Source organism: Heterodontus francisci, chromosome 11, assembly GCF_036365525.1.
Source record: "Heterodontus francisci isolate sHetFra1 chromosome 11, sHetFra1.hap1, whole genome shotgun sequence".
Lineage (NCBI taxonomy): Eukaryota > Metazoa > Chordata > Chondrichthyes > Heterodontiformes > Heterodontidae > Heterodontus > Heterodontus francisci.
This window is the reverse complement of record NC_090381.1, coordinates 111,896,678-111,915,139: the sequence shown is the minus strand read 5'-3', so window position 1 is coordinate 111,915,139 and position 18,462 is coordinate 111,896,678. Positions and strand designations below refer to the sequence as shown.

The following is an 18,462-nucleotide window of genomic DNA, read 5'->3' as shown; positions in this document are numbered from 1 at the left end:
ATGCAGAATCTCTTTCCTAGTCCTATCTATGTTGTTGGTACCCACATGGACCATGACAACTGGAGCCTTCCCCTCCCACTGCAAGTTCTTCTCCAGCCCTGAGCAGATGTCCTGAACCCTGGCACTGGGCAGGGAACACAGCCTGTTGGACTCTCGCCCTTGGCTGCCGAGAACTGTGTCTAGCCCCCTGACTATACTGTCCCCTACTGCCGCTACATTCCCACTACTATTTACTCCCCCCCACTTGAATAGTTTCCTGTACCATGGTCAGTTTGCTCATCCACCCTGCAGCCCTCTCTCTCATCCATACAAGCTGAAAGAACCTCAAAACCATTGGAAAATTGCAAGAGCTGAGGCTCCTTTACTCTTCCTTCTGGATCCCCTTACCTGCCTCACTCACAGTTACACCCTCTTGTCCCTGACACTGAGCAAATCAGAAGATGCTATCCTATGGGATGTAACAGCCTTCTGGAACAAAGTGTCCAGGTAACTCTCCCCCTCCCTGATGCATCACAGTGTCTGTAGCTCGGCCTCCAGCTCATCCATGCTGATCTGAAGCTCCTTGAGGTGAGGATCTCCTGACCTCTACTGAGGAAATCTGGTAGGAGGGAAGGATCTGTGCAGAGATTGGCTATGGCAGGTCTCATTTATAACATGTTCCAAAAATTACACTTGCAAAAACCTTCCTGGGACTGAAGACCAACATGAACAATCAAACAAGTCATGAGTGAAATACAATCCCAGTCATACTGAAGTGTTTTTGCAACAATCCAGTGCAACAGATATCACGTGATGGGAGAGTCTGAGCTGCTGAGTTCAAATAGGTTTCAATACAATGAAAACCAACTCCTTCTTGTAACATAAACAACACACACAATGCAGGTCTTCTTTGATCTTAATACCAAAATAGTAGCCTTTTCAAATGGATTCAAGAATGCTGCAATAGCGCTATTCAACATAGGAATAGGGACTGTTGAAAGAGCTGGGGTTTGCATGTGACAGTGAAATGTTTTACTTGTTCCAGTGTCTGGCAATCATAATGTTCACCGTGCGGCATTGGGAAGAGGGTGCAAAACCAAACAGTTTGTTTGGAGCCAATTGACCACTTGAAGCAAAGGTGGGAAACAGGCCAGTGTGTCAACTTGACCAGAGTAGGAATGGGTAGTAAGAAAAGTTTAAAGTTAAGTGGGCGTGCATCCGTTGAAAAGCTGGACCCAGGCCATAGTTCAGTCTCAGTGCAAACAGAAAACAATAGCTTGTGTTTCTATCCTATCCTTCACAACTTGCATTTATATAGCACCTTTAATGTAGTAAAAACGTCCCAAGGTGCTTCTGTCAGAAGCGTCAAATAAAATTTGTTACTGAGCTACATAAGGAGATATTAAGACAGGTGTGTAAAAGCATGGTCAAAGAGGTAGGTTTTAAGGAGTGTCTTTAAAGGAGGAAAGAGAGGTAGAGAGGTGGAGAGGTTTATTGAGGGAATTCCAGAGCTTAGGGCCCAGGCAGCTGAAGGCAGACTACCAATAGTGCAGCAGTGGAAATCGGGGATGCACAAGAGACCAGAATTAGAGGAGCGCAGAGATCACGGAGGGTTGTAGGTCACACAACAAAATAGCCCAAGACAGTTTGCAAAGGGGACGTCTGAGCAAGAAGTGAGAAAGGAGGTTAGGAAGTGCGGCAGCCAATTTGTGCACAGCAAGCTCCCACAAACAGCAATATGATAATCCAAGACTCCTTAGACAGCACCTTCCAAACCCACAACCTCTACCACCTAGCAGGACAAGGGCAGCAGATGCATGGGAACACCACCACCTGCAAGTTCCCCTCCAAGCCACACACCATCCTGACTTGGAACTATATCGTGTTCCTTCACTGTCGCTGGGTCAAAATCCTGGAACTCCCTTCCTAACAGCACTGTGGGTGTACTTACCCCACATGGACTGCAGCGGTTCAAAGAGGTCACCACCACCTTCTCAAGGGCAGTTAGGGATGGGCAATAAATGCAGTGCTAGCCAGCGACGCCCACATCCCATGAATTAATAAAAACAAAAATCACCAGATAATCTGTTTCAGTGATACTGGCTGAGGGATAAATATTGGCCAGGACACCGGCAGAACTCTCGTCCACTTCTTTTCATTAGTTGCCGTGGCATCCTTTACATCCACCTGAATTTAATATTGCATCGGAAAGACAATATATATACTGCCCTGGTCGTGTCAGCCTAGACTACTGGCTTAAGTCTCTGGAGTAGGACTATGAACCCCCAACCTTCTGACTCAAGAGGCAAGAATGCTACCCACTGAGCCACAGCTGACTCCTAATTTTGAAGAAGAGAGGTAGTGAGATGACATGGTATAGAGAGCGAGTTCCTGAATGCGGAGACATAATGTTTGAAGGTCGCTATTGCCCATGATGGAATAGCTGGCAGGGCACATACACAGTTGACCAGAGCTGACAAAATACACAGGATTGTGGAGCTGAAAAGGATTGTGGAGCTGAAAATGATTGTCTGAAAACACGTCTGGTTACTTTAACTACGTCTATTTGAGAAACATTTCATCTCAATTCAATGACACTTTGTGGTAGCATGGTATTGCTAGTCAATTGTAAAACTGTTTTATGGCAACAAGCTCTCATTTACTGCAACAAAAACAAAAAGTGCTGGAAATACTCAGCAGATCTGGCAGCTCTCGTTTACTGTTTATTTTCGGCTAGCCAAACAGTAAATCTGTTCATGAGACACTATTGTGACCTAATAGCCTGAACTTTAATTCATTTTTAATACGGTGACACACTCTCTTCAGTTGTGGCTCAGTGGTAGCACTCTCACCTCCGAGTCTGAAGGTTGTGGTTTGCCAACCCTATTCCAGAGACTGGAGCACAAAGTCTAAGCCGATACTCCCAGTGTAGCATTGAGGGAGTGTTTCGCTGTTGGAGGTCTCTGACTTTTAGATGGAGATTGTGATCCAATGTCCAGGTGATCCAGTTGATCTTAGCGATCTCACAACACTAGCCAAAGAACAGCAAGGAGCTCTCCTGAATCCTGTCCGACATTGTCCCCTGCCCCTGGCCGCATGGTCTTCATCTGTGCTGTATGAGTCTATGGTTCTATGAATGTGGAGGTGCATTTAAAAATGACAGTGGAACTAGAAATCTGGAGATGAGGAAGTAGTTAGTAAATAATTACTGAGAAAGGGGAGATATCTCAGTCAGATATCAGATCTCAAAGGAAAATAGAAGAGCAAACAAACAGCATGTAAATAACAACAGATTATAGTTTTATAAGATCAAACACTCTTAAAATAGACATTGTTCCCCCTGGGCTCTTAAAGGTGGAGGGAACTAGAATTAGTGAAACTTTGATGGACACTTTTTGTAAGTTTGTAAAATTCAGGAGGGATTCAGAAGAATTGGAAAGTTACAAATTGTTTTGTATCTGTTTGAAATTCTTTACACAACTACAGGATGTCCCGAAGCACCTCACATCCAATTAAGCACATTATTTTTGAAGTTGTGCTATTGTAATGTAAAATTACAAAGCAATATTGATAGACTAAGGGAATGGGCAAAATTGGCAAATGGATTTCAATGTAGACAAATGTGAGATCATCCACTTTGGACCTGAAAAGGATATAACAGGGTACTCTCTAAATGGTGAATAGCTAGGAACAGTGGAGGTTCAAAGAGACTTGGGGTCCAAGTACACAGATCATTAAAATGTCATAAGCAGCTCAAAAAATAGTCAAAAAGACTAATGGTATGCTGGCCTTTATATCTAGCAGACTAGAATACAAGGGGGTAGAGGTCCTGTGGGCGGCACAGTGGCGCAGTGGTTAGCATCGCAGCCTCACAGCTCCAGCGACCCGGGTTCAATTCTGGGTACTGCCTGTGTGGAGTTTGCAAGTTCTCCCTGTGTCTGCGTGGGTTTTCGCCGGGTGCTCCAGTTTCCTCCCACCACCAAAAGACTTGCAGGTTAATCGGTAAATTGGCCATTATAAATTGCCCCTAGTATAGGTTGGTGGTAGGGGAATAGAGGGACAGGTGGGGATGTGTTAGGAATATGGGATTAGTGTAGGATTAGTATAAATGGGTGGCTGATGGTCGGCACAGACTCGGTGGGCCGAAGGGCCTGTTTCAGTGCTGTATCGCCAAATACAAAAATAAATAAATAAAAAATAAATTTTTAAAAAGTCATGCTTCAGATGTACAAAGCCCTGGTTAGATCACACCTTTAATACCCTGAGTAGGTCTGGACACAACACCTTAGGAAAGATATATTGACTTTGAAGGGAGTGCAGCATGGATTTATTAGAATGTTACTTGAACTGCAAGGGTTAATTTACAAAGAGTGATTACACAAACTAGGGCTATATTTCCTGGAATTTGAAAGGTTAAGGGGTGATTTGATAAACATTTTCAAGATATTAAGGGAACAAATAGGGCAGATAGAGAGATACTATTCCCAATGGTTGGGGAGTCGAATACCAGGTATAGTCTCAAAATTAGAGCAAGACCTTTCAGGAGTGAAATTAAGAAACAGTTCTACACACAAAGGGTGGTAGAAAATTGAAACTCTTTTCCACAAACAGCAATTGATCAACTGTTAATTTTAAAACTGAGATTGATAGATTTTTGTAAACCAAAGGTATTACAAGATATGGGGAAAAGGTGGGTATATGGAGTTAGGTCACATTTCAGCCATAATCTCATTGAATGGTGGAATAGGCTCGAGGGGGGAAATGTCCTCCTCCTGTTCCGATCTAATATGGAGCCAATTTGCACAGAGCAAACTCCCATAAGCATTAATTAATTTTTTTTTTGTTCTTTCATGGGATGTGGGCATCGCTGGCAAGACCAGCATTTGTTGCCCATCCCTAATTGCCCTCGAGAAGGATTCCTTTTATTCGTTTGTGGGATGTGGGTGTCGCTGGCTAGGCCAGCATTTATTGCTCATCCCTAATTGCCCTTGAACTGAGTGGCTTGCTAGGCCACTTCAGAGGACATTTAAGAGTCAACCACAAGGTGGTGGCGAGCTGCCTTCTTGAACCGTTGCAGTATCTGGTGTAGGTACACCCACAGTGCTGTTAAGAAGGGAGTTCCAAGTTTTTGACCAGGTAATCAATGTTAGTGATCTTGGTTGAAGGAATAAATATTGGCCAGGACACTGGGGGGGATCTCCCCTGCTCTTCTTTGGATAATGGAATAGGATCCTTTCTGTCCATCCAAAAGAGAGCACTCATCAGTACTGCACTGGCGGCAACCAAAACATTGCACTCAAATCGCTGGAGTGACATTTGAACCTATGACCACCAGGCTATAATGTGAGAGTGCTACCCATTGAGCCTTGGGTGACTCGAAAGCTGTACCAAGGAATGGTGGATATGGAATTCTGAAAGGATGGGCTCAAATGGGAGGAAGGGTCTTCATCTAAATCATTCCCTTCTTGTTAAAAAGAAAGTCAGTGAAATCTATCCATGTCAAAAGGATGGATTTTTTCACCTTGATGGCTCCTACAACAAGAGCAATTATTTCTATCACACCCTTAACATAGTAAAATGTCCCAAGGCACTTCACAGGTGCATGTATAAGACAGAAATCTGACACCCAGTCACATAGGGTAATATCCGGGCAGGGGACCACTGATGAACAGGTAAAGACCCTCTGATCCATCCAGTCTGCCCTGCAGAATTTGTGGTACCTTGTACATCACACTCTCCTCTCCCCCCCCCACCCAAAATAAAATGCGCTCCCTTGGGCGAGGTGAAAACAACAGATTAAAAACCCAGGCTAATCTGGGCGGAAAATCTGGGAAATTCCTTTCTGACCCATCGAGGCAATCAAACGAATACAGGAGATCCCTCTACCCCTGAATTCCCTGCAGTACCTGCCCTTGTATAAGAGGTGATGTACCACCTCAAGCAGAAACAGGTCCAGCTCTCGCTAGAAGGAACTCAGTGAATCAGCATCCAATACACAAAGCAGCAAACTGTTCCAGTGATCCATTATTCTCTGAGGAAAGAACCACCTCCTGCCATCTAACCTGGATCTGGCCTCGTAGAACTGATAATTGTGACCCCTTTGTTCTCCCCAAACTATATAAAGAGGTAAGTTTTGATTTTCAGAATTGATATCTTTATTTAATTTTTCATTTGCAGTATCAATTTCAGCCAGTGATGTGTGACTTTTTTGACAGCTGCAGTAATGTTTGTACGAATTGTGTTCCAATTGCTTCTTGCCTCTGCGGGGTTTCGCGAGTTAAAACCTTTACCTGCTGGAATGTAGATGAACAAGATGTGGTTTTCATTACACAATATTAAAATACCTCCAGACCAGACACATCTCTTCTGGATCAGCAAATTTAATTTATTTAATACTAAGACAGATCTAGCAATTATTCCCACCACCTGTCATTTAAAAGCAAATCATAATTTTCAAGGGATTGAGGGTGAGTTTAAAAAAAAGCAGAAATGAAACAAAAAGATCCTTGCATGTTTTCTAACACAGTGACATTGTGTGCTTGGCTGTGACTTAATGGGGCTGAACAGAGGGGGTCGGAGGGCGGGACTGCACACGTGTGAAGCCGGTGAATTAGAACGAGCACAATGGCTGGGCAGTTCCCGAACATGTCAAAAAATGCTGCTGACCAAAAGGGGGTGGGAAGGGAAGAGCTCCTCAGGGTCCTAGTGCCCTCTGAGTTGATTGTTTTTCAGAATGGAGGGAAGTGTGCAGTGGTGTCTCCTCCAGGGGTCTACGCTGAGACCACCAGCCTGTCTAATTTATATTAATGCCCTGGACTTGGGAATGTAAACAATGAATCATAGAATCACAGAATGGTTACAGCACAGAAGGAGATCATTGGGCCCACGGTGTCCATGCCAGCTCTCTGCAAGAGGACCTCACTCAGTTCCACCACCATCCCCACCCCTCAGCTTTTCCCACAGCCCTGCAAATGTTTTCTCTTCTGACAATTATCCAATTCCCTTTCAAAAGCCACGATTCAATCTGCCTCCATCACACTCTCAGGCAGTGCATTCCAGATCTTAACCACTCGCTGTGTAAACACGTTTTTTCTCATGTCACCGTTTCTTCTTTTGCCAATCATTTTAAATCGGTGTCTTCTGTTTCTCGCCCCTTCAGTTAACAGGAAGGGTTTTTTCCCCTATCTACTCTATCCAGACCCCTCATGATTTTGAACACCTCTATCAAATCTCTTCTCAACCTTCTCTTCTCTAAGGAGAACAGCCCCAGCCTTGCTAATCTAACCACGTAACTGAAGTTTCTCATCACTGGAACAATTCTCGTGAATCTTTTCTGCACCCTCTCTAATGACTTCACATTCTTCCTGAAGTATGGTGGCCTGAAGTGGACACAATGTTCCAGTTGAGGCCAAACCTGTATTTTATTCAGGTTCATCATAACTTCCTTGTTTTTATACTCTATGCCCCTATTTATAAAGCTCAGGATCCCATATGCTTTATTAACCACTTTCTCAACCTGCCCTGCCAACTTCAATAATTTGCGCACATATAACCCCAGATCCTAAAGAGTGGCTTGGGTATAAAATTAAAACCTGACCCAGGTCCGACCCGACCACATCCAACCCAAACCCGACCTAAGCCCTTTAAATTTTTTTGCACCCGACACGAATCTCCTTCATCCGTTCCGGCAGCAGGCTATCCGTGCAGCTGCAGTTGTGGGGAATCTTGTGTAAGCCAGATCCCGTGACTTCCCAGAAGCAGTGTCCAGCCCGACCCGAGCCCGAATGCTGGACTCGGAATATAGACCGGACCCGAACCCGACGCGTGTAGTCGGGTCTAGTCGGGTTCGGGTCGGGTAGCCAGGCATTACCAGGTCCCTCTACTCCTGCATCCCTTTTACAATAGTACCCTTTATTTTATATTGCTCTCCTCGTTCCTACCAAAATGAATCACTTCACAATTCTCTGCATTGAATTTCATTTGCCACTTGTCCACCCATTTCACCAATCTGTCAATCTCCTTTTGAAGTTCGACATTATCCTCCTCATAGTTCCAATTTTGTGTCATCTGCAAATTTTGATATCGTGCCATGTACACCCAAGTCTATGGCATTAATATATAACAAGAAAAGCAGTGATCCTAACACTGACCCCTGCAGAACCCCACTGTATACCTTCCTCCAGTGCAAAAGACAACCATTCAACAATACTCTGTTTCCTGTCACGCTGCCAATTTCGTATCCATGCTGCTACTGTCCCTTTTATTCCATGGGCTCTAACTTTGCTGACAAGCCTGTTATGTGGCACTTTATCAAATGTCTTTTGGAAGTCCATGTACACCACATCAACCACAATACCCTCATCAACCCTCTCTGTTAGCTTATCAAAAAAACTCAAGCAAGTTAGTTAAAACATGATTTGTCCTTAACAAATATATGCTGGCTTTCCTAATTAATCCACATTTGTCCAAGTGACTGTTAATTTTGTCCCAAATTATCGTTTCTAAAATCTTTCCCACCACCGAGGTTAAACAGACTCCTTACATCCTTTTTTTTTTAGGAGGTTAGTAACAAACATCCGGAGGGCACAGACGGATGAAATTGGGCAGACACATGGCAAATGGAATTTTTAACACAGAGAAGTGTGAAGCAATTCATTCCGGTAAAGAGTATATGGAGAGGCAATATGAACTAAGTGGTACATGATACAATTTAAAAGGGGTTACAGGAACAGGGAGACCTAGAGCTGTTTGTACATCAATCTTTGCAGATGCCACTTGAGGAAGGCTGTTAAAAAAGGCATATGGGATCCTTGGCTTTATAAATAGCACAAAAGCAAGCAAGTTATACAAAACCTTTATAAAACACTGGTTAGACCCCAACTGGAGTATTGTGTCCAATTCTGAGCTGCAGAATTTAGGAAGAATGTCAAGACCTTGGAGGAGAGGGTTCAGAGGGCATTTACTAGAATGGTACTACTGATGTGGGACTTCGGTTATGTGGAAGAGACTGGAGAAGCTCGAGTTGTTTTCCTTAGAGCAGAGAAAGTTAAAGGAAGATTTACTAGAGGTGTTCAAAATCATGAAGAGTTTTGAAAGAAGAATAAGGAGAAACTGTTCCAAGTGGCAGAAGGATCTGTAACCAGAGGGCATAGATTGAAGGTGATTGGCAAAAGAACCAGAGACAATATGAGCCAATTATATTTTGCACAGCAAGTTAGGATGATCTGGAACGCGCTGCCTGAAAGGGCGGTGGAAGCAGATTCAATAGTAACTTTCAAAAGGGAATTGGATAAATACTTGAAAGGAAAAAAATTACAAGACTCTGGGGAAAGAGTAAGGGAAGGAGATTAATTGAATAGCTTTTTCAAAGAGCTGTCACAGGCATGATAGGCCAAACAGTCTCCTTCTTTGGAATATCATTCTATGATTCTACGCTCCAATTGCACAGTCTACAGCAGAAAAACAGGCCATTTGGCCCAACTGGTCGATCCTGGCATTTATGCCCTACACTAATCTCCTTCCATCCTACTTCACCTCATCATATCAGCATATAATTTTCCTTTCTCCCACATGAGCCCTTCTTTAGTTCCATTTAAATGTATCTATGCTATTCACCTCAACTAGTCCATGTGGTGGTGAGTTCCACATTCTCAACACTCTCTGGTCAAAGAAGTTGCTCCTGAATTCCCTATTGGATTTATTAGTGACTATCGCATATTTATGGCCCATAGTTCAGGTCTCCCCCATAAGTGGAAATGTCTACCCTATTGAATACTTCATAATCTTAAAGACCTCAATCAGGTCTTTATTCAAACACGTGGAGGCTGGAACTCAGGTTGCGCCGTCCGACACCAAAATGAGGTAAGCCCGAGGCACACCCAATATTTACCATGCATCTTGTTTATCATAGAGTTGTGGAACGGTTACAGCACAGGAGGAGGCCATTCGGCCCATCGTGTCCATGCCAGCACTCTGTAAGAGCTACTCAGCTAGTCCCACTCCCCTGCCTTTTCCCCATAACTCTGCAATTTTTTTCTCTTCAGATAATTATCCAATGCCCTTTTGAAAACAATGATTGAATCTGCCTTCACTAGTCGCTCAGGCAATGCATTCTGTACCTTAACCACTCGCTGCATAAAATGGTTTTTCCTCATGTCACTTCTGGTTCTTTTGCCTTAAATCTTAAATCAACGTCCTCTGGTTCTCAACCCTTCCACAAATGGAACAGTTTCTCCCTATCTACTCTGTCCAGACCCCTCATGATTTTGAACACCTTTATCAACTCATCTCAACCTTCTCTTCTCTTTGCGAATCTGTCCGTGTAACTGAAGTCTCTCATACCCAGAACCATTCTCACAAATCTTTTCTGCAACCTCCCTAATACCTTCACATCCTGTCTAAAGTGTGGTGCCCAGAATTGGACACAACACTCCAGTTAAGGTCAAACCCGTGTTTCATAAAGGTTCACCATAACTTTCCTGCTTTTGTACTCAATGCCTCTGTTTATAAAGCTCAGGATCCTGTATGCAAACATACGAATTAGGAGCAGGAGTAGGCCACTCGATCCCTTGAGCCTGCTCCACCATTCAATAAGATCATGGCTGATCAGCTTGTAACTTCAACTCCACATTCCTGCCTACTCCCAATAACCTTTCACCCCTTGGTTACCAAGAATTGATCTACCTCTGCCTTAAAAATATTCAAAGAATCTGCTTCCACCGCCTTTTGAGGAAGACTCACGACCCACTGAGAGAAAAATCTCTCATCTCTGATTTAAATGAGTGACCCCTTATTTTTAAACAGTGACCCCTAGTTCTAAATCGTCCCACAAGAGAAAACATCCTTTCCACATCCGCCCTGTCAAGACCCCTCAGGATCTTATATGGTTCAATCAAGTCGCCTCTTACTTTTCTAAACTCCAGCGGATACAAGCCTAGCCTGTCCAATCTTTCCTCATAAGACATCCTGCCCATTCCAGGTATTAGTCTCGTAAACCTTCTCTGAACTGCTTCCAATGCATTTACATCCTTCCTTGAATAAGGAGACCAATACTGTACACAGTACTCCAAATGTGGTCTCATCAATGCCCTGTATAACTGAAGCATAGCCTCCCTATTTTTGTATTCAATTCCCCTCGCGATAAACAATAACATTCTATTAGCTTTCCTAATTACTTGCTGTACCTGAATACTAACCTTTTGCGATTCACGCACTAGGACACCCAGATCCCGCTGCATCACGGAGCTCTGCAATCTCTCACCATTTAGATAATATGCTTCTTTTTTACTCTTCCTGTCAAAATGGACAATTTCACATTTTCCCACATTATACTCCATTTGCCAGATTTTTGCCCACTCACTTAACCTATCTATATCGCTTTGTAGCCTCCTTATGTCCTCTTCACAAGTTACTTTCCTACCTATCTTTGTGTCATCAGCAAATTTAGCAACCATACCTTCAGTCCCTTCATTCAAGTCATTTATATAAATTGTAAAAAGTTGAGGCCCCAGCACAAATCCCTGTGGCACACCACTCATTACATCTTGCCAACCAGAAAATGACCTATTTATGCCTGCTCTCTGTTTCATGTTAGCTAGCCAATCTTCTATCCATGCCAATATGTTACCCCCTACACCATGAGCTTTTATTTTCCACAACAACCTTTGATGCGGCACCTTATCCAATGCCTTCTGGAAATCTAAATACAGTACATCCACCAGTTTCCTTTTATCCACAGCACATGTTACTTCTTCAAAGAACTCCAATAAATTACTTAGACATGATTTCCCTTCATAAAACCATGTGGACTCTGCCTGATTACCGTAAATTTTTCTAAGTACCCTGCTAAAAATTCTTTAATAATAGCTTCTAACATTTTCTCTATGACAGATGTTAAGCTAACCGGCCTGTAGTTTCCTGCTTATTGTCTCCCTCCCCTTTTGAATAAAAGAATTACATTCGCTATTTTCCAATCCAATGGAACCTTCCCCGAGTCTAGGGAATTTTGGAAAATTAAAACCAACGCGTCAACTATCTCACTAGCCACTTCTTTTAGGACCATAGGGTGAAGTCCATGAGGACCCGGGGACTTGTCAGCCCATAGTTCCAACAATTCAGTCAGTACCACTTCCATGGTGATTGTAATTTTCTTGGGTTCCTCGCTCCCTTCCATTTCCTGATTTACAGCTATTTCTGGGATGTTACTTGGATCCTCTATAGTGAAGACCAATGCAAAATATCTGTTCAATTCGTCTGCCATCCCCTTATTTTCCAGTATTAATTCTCCAGACCAGTGCTCACTTTGTTAACTATGTTCTTTTTAAAATATCTATAGAAACTCTTACTATCTGTTTTTATATTTCTAGCTAGCTTTCTCTAGCACTCTAATTTTTCCCTTCTTATTATTCTTTGAGTCATTCTTTGCTGTTTTTTATATTCTGTCCAATCTTCTGACCTGCCACCCATCTTTGCGCAATTATATGCTTTTTCTTTAAGTTTGATCCTATCTTTATACTTTTTAGTTAACCATGGATGGTGGGTCCTTCCCTTGGAATTTTTCTTTCTCATTGGAATGTATCTATTCTGTGTATTCTGAAATATCCCCTTACATGTCTGCCACTGCATCTCTATTGTCCTATCCCTTAACCTAATTTGCCAGTTCACTTTAGCTAGCTCTGTTTTCATGCCCTCATAATTGCCCTTATTTAAGTGTAAAATACTAGTCTCAAATCCACTCTTCTCTCCCTCAAACTGAATGTAAATTTCAATCATATTATGATTGCTGCTGCCTAGGGGTGCCTTCACTATGAGGTCATTAATTAATCCTATCTCATTGCACAATACCAGGTCTAGTATAGCCTGCTCTCTGGTTGGCTCCAGAACATGCTGTTCTAAGAAACTATCCCAAAAACCTTCTATGAACTCCTCATCGAGTCTACCTTTGCCCATCTGATTTTTTCCAGTCTATATGTAGATTAAAACCCCCATGAGTATTGCCATACCTCTCTGACAAGCTCCCATTATTTCTTCCTTTGTACCCCATCCTACCTTGTGGTTACTGTTAGGGGGCCAGTACACCACTCCCACAAGTGACTCATTATCTTTATCATGCCTTATTAACCGCTTTCTCAACCTGCCCTGCCACCTTTAATGATTTGTGCACATATATCACCACGTCCCTCTGCTCCTGCACCCCCTTTAGAATTGTACCCTTTATTGCCTCTCCTCATTCTTCCCACCAAATGAATCACTTCACACTTCTCTGCATTAAATTTCATCTGCCAATTCCATCAGTCTGTCTATGTCCTCTTGAAGTTTATCACTGTCCTCCTCACAGTTCACAATACTTCCAAGATTTGTACCACCCGCAAATTTTGAAATTATGCCCTGCACACCCAAATCTAGGTCATCAGTATATCAATATATTATTTAAATGTGAGCAGCAAACTGCAGATGCAGGTGGGACCTGGGCAGGGGAGGGATGATCAAGAGGTGAAAACGGGTCGGAATGACAGGTTTCCTTCCCTAAAGGATATTAGTGAACCAGTTGGGTTTTTAACCACAATCCTACGTTCACAAGCTTGCCATTACCAGATTTTTTTTTTAAAGAACTGAATTCCAGCTCTCAAAATGTTCTGATGGGACTTGAACTCGTTCTCTAAATTCCTAGCCCAGCTATAGGTAACTAATCGGGTAGCACTCAAGCCTCTGAGTCAGGAGGTTGTAGACCCACTCCAGGCATTTAAGCACATAGTCCAGGCAGACACTGCCAGTGCCAGTACTGAGGGAGTGCTGCACTGTTGGAAGTGCTGACTTCAAATGATTCATTACAACCAACACCCTGTCTGCCCTCTCAGGTAGATGTAAAGGGGCAGGAGAGTTCTTCCCAATGTCCTGGGTAATATTGATCCCTCAACAATTACCACTAAAACAGGTGATCTGTTCATTTATTTAATTTCTGTTTGTGGGAGCTTGCTGTGCACAAATTGTAAAATGTGCTATATTTGTAATAGTGAAGCCAGCTGAAGTCTGCTACAATAACGAACTGAAATAAAGTGATGAGTGTTAGTACACTGCCTCTTTTTATCTGAAATATTCAGTTGTTTAGATAGCAGCTGTCGAGATTGTAAACCTACCAGCTGATACCTGGCTGGTGGTTAAAGCATTCACTTTGCATACCTGTGATCACTGGTCTGAGTCTGAGGGCAGCCTGACACTGGCTACACAGTGAAGGAGGTTCAGTCATTCTAGCCAGGGGTACTTGCCAGAGCTGTATTCCAGAACTGAACACCTGACTACGGAACTAAAAGGGAAACATCAGCACCTCGGCCTGGCAACCCAGCACTGCAGGGGCTTCAATGGAGTGGGTCCATGAAGATTAATAGCATCATTCAACTCACCTTACACCTGACATCAAGAAAAAGGGGAGTCCTGTGAGGTGGTGCTCAGAGGGGATCTCACTGAGGTAAATACAATAGGAAAAAGTGAGCCTGTGCAACACTGATTCAAACTAAACTGTGACAGTAGGAGAATGGGCCAGACTGAGGGGGCAGTGGGACATAGACATGTTATTGCAACTTTACCCAGCATTCAGTTCCCTTTGCTGTCGTGTATGAAGGCACAGTCAAGAAGGTAATGTCAAAACTGGACTGGGATTTGAGGGCAAAAGACATAATATGTCCCACAGAGCATTTTAAGCAGGAACATAGGGACAAGAGACAGAGTCAGCGAATTATTATGGCACAGAAGGAGGCCATTTGGCTTATCTAGACCATGCTCAAACAGGCCATTCAGCCCCGAGACCGTGTTCTGCTATTCAAGCAGATCATGTCTGAACGGCATCTTAACTGCATTTATGGGCCTTTTGTTCCACCTGGGGTTTTGGGGGTAATTTTAATCTAATCCATTCTCTCCCATATTGGAAAGCAAAGTCAGAAAGGGTGTGAAATGAATGGTCAATCTGATCCTGCGGGTTAGGTTAAGGTTAACCCCCTTAGGTTTTTGACATCAGATTTTGTGGAACTTTTTTTTTATTCATTCACTGGGCATCGCTGGCCAGGCCAATATTTATTGCCCATCCCTAATTGCCCTTGAGAAGGTGGCGGTGAGCTGCCTTCTTGAACCGAAGCAGTCCATGTGGGGTAGGCACACCCACAGTGCTGTTAGCAAGGGAGTTCCAGGATTTTGACCCAGCGACAGTGAAGGAACGGGGATATAGTTCCAAGTCAGGATGGTGTGTGACTTGGAGGGGAACTTGTAGGTGGTGGTGTTCCCATGTCTCTGCTGCCCTTGTCCTTCTAGGTGGAAAAGGTCGCAGGTTTGGAAGGAGGCTTGGTGAGTTGTTGCAGTGCACCTTGTAGAGGGCACACACTGCTGCCACTGTGCAGCAGTGATGGAGGGAATGAATGTTTAAGGTGGTGGATAGGGTGCCTATCAAGCAGGCTGCCTAGTCCTGGATGGCGTTGAGCTTCTTGAGTGTTGTTGGAGCTGCACCCATCCAGGCAAGTGGAGAGTATTCCAACACACTCCTGACTTGTGCCTTGTAGATGGTGGACAGGCTTTGGGGAAATAGGAGGTGTGTTACTCGCCGCAGGATTCCTAGCCTCTGACCTGCTCTTGTAGCCACGGTATTTATATGGCTACTCCAGTTCAGTTTCTGGTCAATGGTAGCCCCGAGGATGTTGATAGTGGGGGATTCAGCAATGGTAATGCCATTGAATGTCAAGGGGAGATTGTTAGATTCTCTCTTGTTGGAGATGGTCATTGCCTGGCACTAGTGTGGCGTGAATGTTACTTGCCAATTACCAGGCCAAACCTGAATGCTATCTAGGTGTTACTGCATGTAGACACAGACTGCTTTAATATCTGAGGAGTTGTAAATGGAACTGAACATATGAACATATGAATTAGGAGTAGGAGTAGGCCATTCACCCCTTGAGTCTGCTCCGTCATTTGATAAGATCATGGCTGATCTGAATGTGGCCTCACCTGCACTTTCCTTTCTGCCCCCCACACCTGACGCCTCTGTCTATCAAGAATCAAACACTGAAATCATCAGTGAACATCCCCATTTCTGACCATATGATGGAGGGAAGGTCATTGATGAAACAGCTGAAGATGGTTGGATCTAGGACACTGCCCTGAGGAACTTCTGCAGAGACTGGGACTAGGATGACTGGCCTCCAACAACCACAACCATCTTCCTCTGCGTTAGGTATGACTCCAACCAGTAGAGTTCCCCCCCCCGATTCCCACTGACTTCATGTTTGCTCGGGCCCCTTGATGCCACAACTGGTCAAGTGCTGCCTTGATGTAAAGGGCAGTCACTCTCACCTCACCTCTGGATTTCAGCTCTTTTGTCCAGGTTTGGACCAAGGCTGCAAGTGGCCCTGGTGGAACCCAAACTGAGCAAACTGATCAGATTATTGCTGAGTAAGTGCCGCTGGATAGCACTGTCGATGACACCTTCCATCACTTTGCTGATGAATGGAGCAGACTGATAGGGAGGTAATTGGCTGGATTGGCTTTGTCTTGCTTCTTACGGTCATGTTTGAAAACAACGTAACAGGAACTAGTGCATCATTGACTGTAAAGCACTTTGGAGAGTCCTGCGGTCAGCAAAGGTGTTATATAAACGTAAGTTCATTCTTCACTGTAATTTCAAGTGTGAAACTTAGAAAAGAAAAAAATTCTTATAAGTAAAAAGTATCCTCTGAACCCAGTTGCTTATTTTGTTTGCAAACTTTTGCAAGTCTATAAATACACACTAGTGGGAAGGGTGTGGGGGTGTGAGTGTGTGGTCATTTTTCTGTCCCTGCAGCCCTGTTTGCACTTAAAAAATGGGGCACACATGGGGCTGGATTTGAGCATGGATAACAAGTGGGAACAAACCCCTGGGCTCCCTCCTGCCAAAGCTCTCCTCGGTCCTCAATCCAGACACCAGACAGCTCCGACTGATAAAAGGTAAAACCTGTGATAACAAAGGAAAAGGATAGAATTTGCATTTATATAGTGCCTTCCACAACCTCAGGATGTCCCACAATGCTTTACAGTCTATGAAATACATTTTGAAGTGTAGTCACTGTTGTAAGAAACACGGCAGCCAATTTGCACACAGTAACTCCCACAAACAGCACCGCAAGAGTGATCTGATGATCAGTTACAATGATATTGGTTGAGGGAGAACACCCCACTCTCCTTCAAATAATGCCACGAGATCCTATACATCCTGAGAGAACAGATAGGATCTCAGTTTAACGTCCTATCTGACAACAGCATGACTGTCAATGCAGCACTCCCTCAGTACTGTACTGGAGTGTTAACCTAGATTTTGTGCTCAGGTCTCTGGAATGGGATATAAATCCAAACCTTCTGAGTCAGTGGTGAGAGTGCTACCCACTGAGCCATGACTGACACTTTAATAAGTGCAAATTGGGGTCAAATGGCATGGTATAATTCCACAACCCCACTTCATCTCTATCTCGCCAGTCTCTGCTCCTGCCTACAGATTACCAGTGGCACCAGGCACTTGCACTGATATTTCTTTCACAATTTGGAAACTGGGGCTCAGCCACCTCGCATCCCCCCAACACTCTATCTCCCCCCCACACTCCCCTCCCATCCCCCTCACACTCTCTCTCCCCCCACACTCCCCTCCCATCCCACCCACACTCTCTCTCCCCCCACACTCCCCTCCCATCCCAACCACACTCTCTCACCCTCACCACACTCCCCTCCCAGCAACCCCCCACACTCTCTCTCCCCCCCACACCCCCCTCCCATCACCCCCCCACACTCTCTCTCCCCCCCACACTCCCCTCCCATCCCCCCCACACTCCCTCACCCTCCCCACACTACCCTCCCAGCAACCCCCCACACTCTCTCTCCCCCCACAGTCACCTCCCATCCCCCGCACACTCTCTCTCCCCCCCCAACCCACCTCCCATCCCCCCACACTCTCTCTCCCCCCACACTCACCTCCCATCCCCCCACATTCTCTCTACCCCCCACACCCGCCTCCCATCCCCCCCACACACTCTCTCCGCACACCCCTCTCCCATCCCCCCCACATTATCTCTCCCCCCCACACTCACCTCCCATCCCACCACACTCTCTCTCCCCCCACACTCACCTCCCATCCCCCCCACACTCTCCCCCCCCCACACCCGCCTCCTATCCCCCCCACACTCTCTCTCCCCCCACACCCGCCTCCTATCATCCCCACACTCTCCCCCCCACACCCACCTCCCATCCCCCCCACACTCTCTCTCTCCCCCCCCACACCCGCCTCCTATCCCCCCCACACCCACCTCCCATCCCCCCCACACACTCTCCCCCCGCCACACCCGCCTCCTATCCCCCCCACACCCACCTCCCATCCCCCCCACACTCTCTCCCCCGCCACACCCGCCTCCTATCACCCCACACTCTCCCCCCCCCACAACCACCTCCCACCACCCCCACTCTCTCCCTCCCCACACTCTC

The 18,462-nt window shown here is 44.9% G+C and overlaps 1 long non-coding RNA gene across 2 annotated transcripts in view; it reads right to left on the bottom strand.

Annotated features, from left to right (window-relative positions):
* Positions 1 to 6,183: 6,183 nt before the first annotated feature.
* The window catches only part of LOC137374978 (uncharacterized), a 59,247-nt gene continuing 46,968 nt past the window's right edge, over positions 6,184 to 18,462 (bottom strand). The window contains exon 3 of one of the 2 annotated variants that reach the window (XR_010975930.1): positions 6,184 to 6,272. This is a non-coding gene — a long non-coding RNA (uncharacterized lncRNA). Of the gene's footprint in view, positions 6,273 to 16,693; positions 16,949 to 18,462 lie in introns of those variants that run through there. The other variant, XR_010975929.1, reaches the window with a different exon arrangement.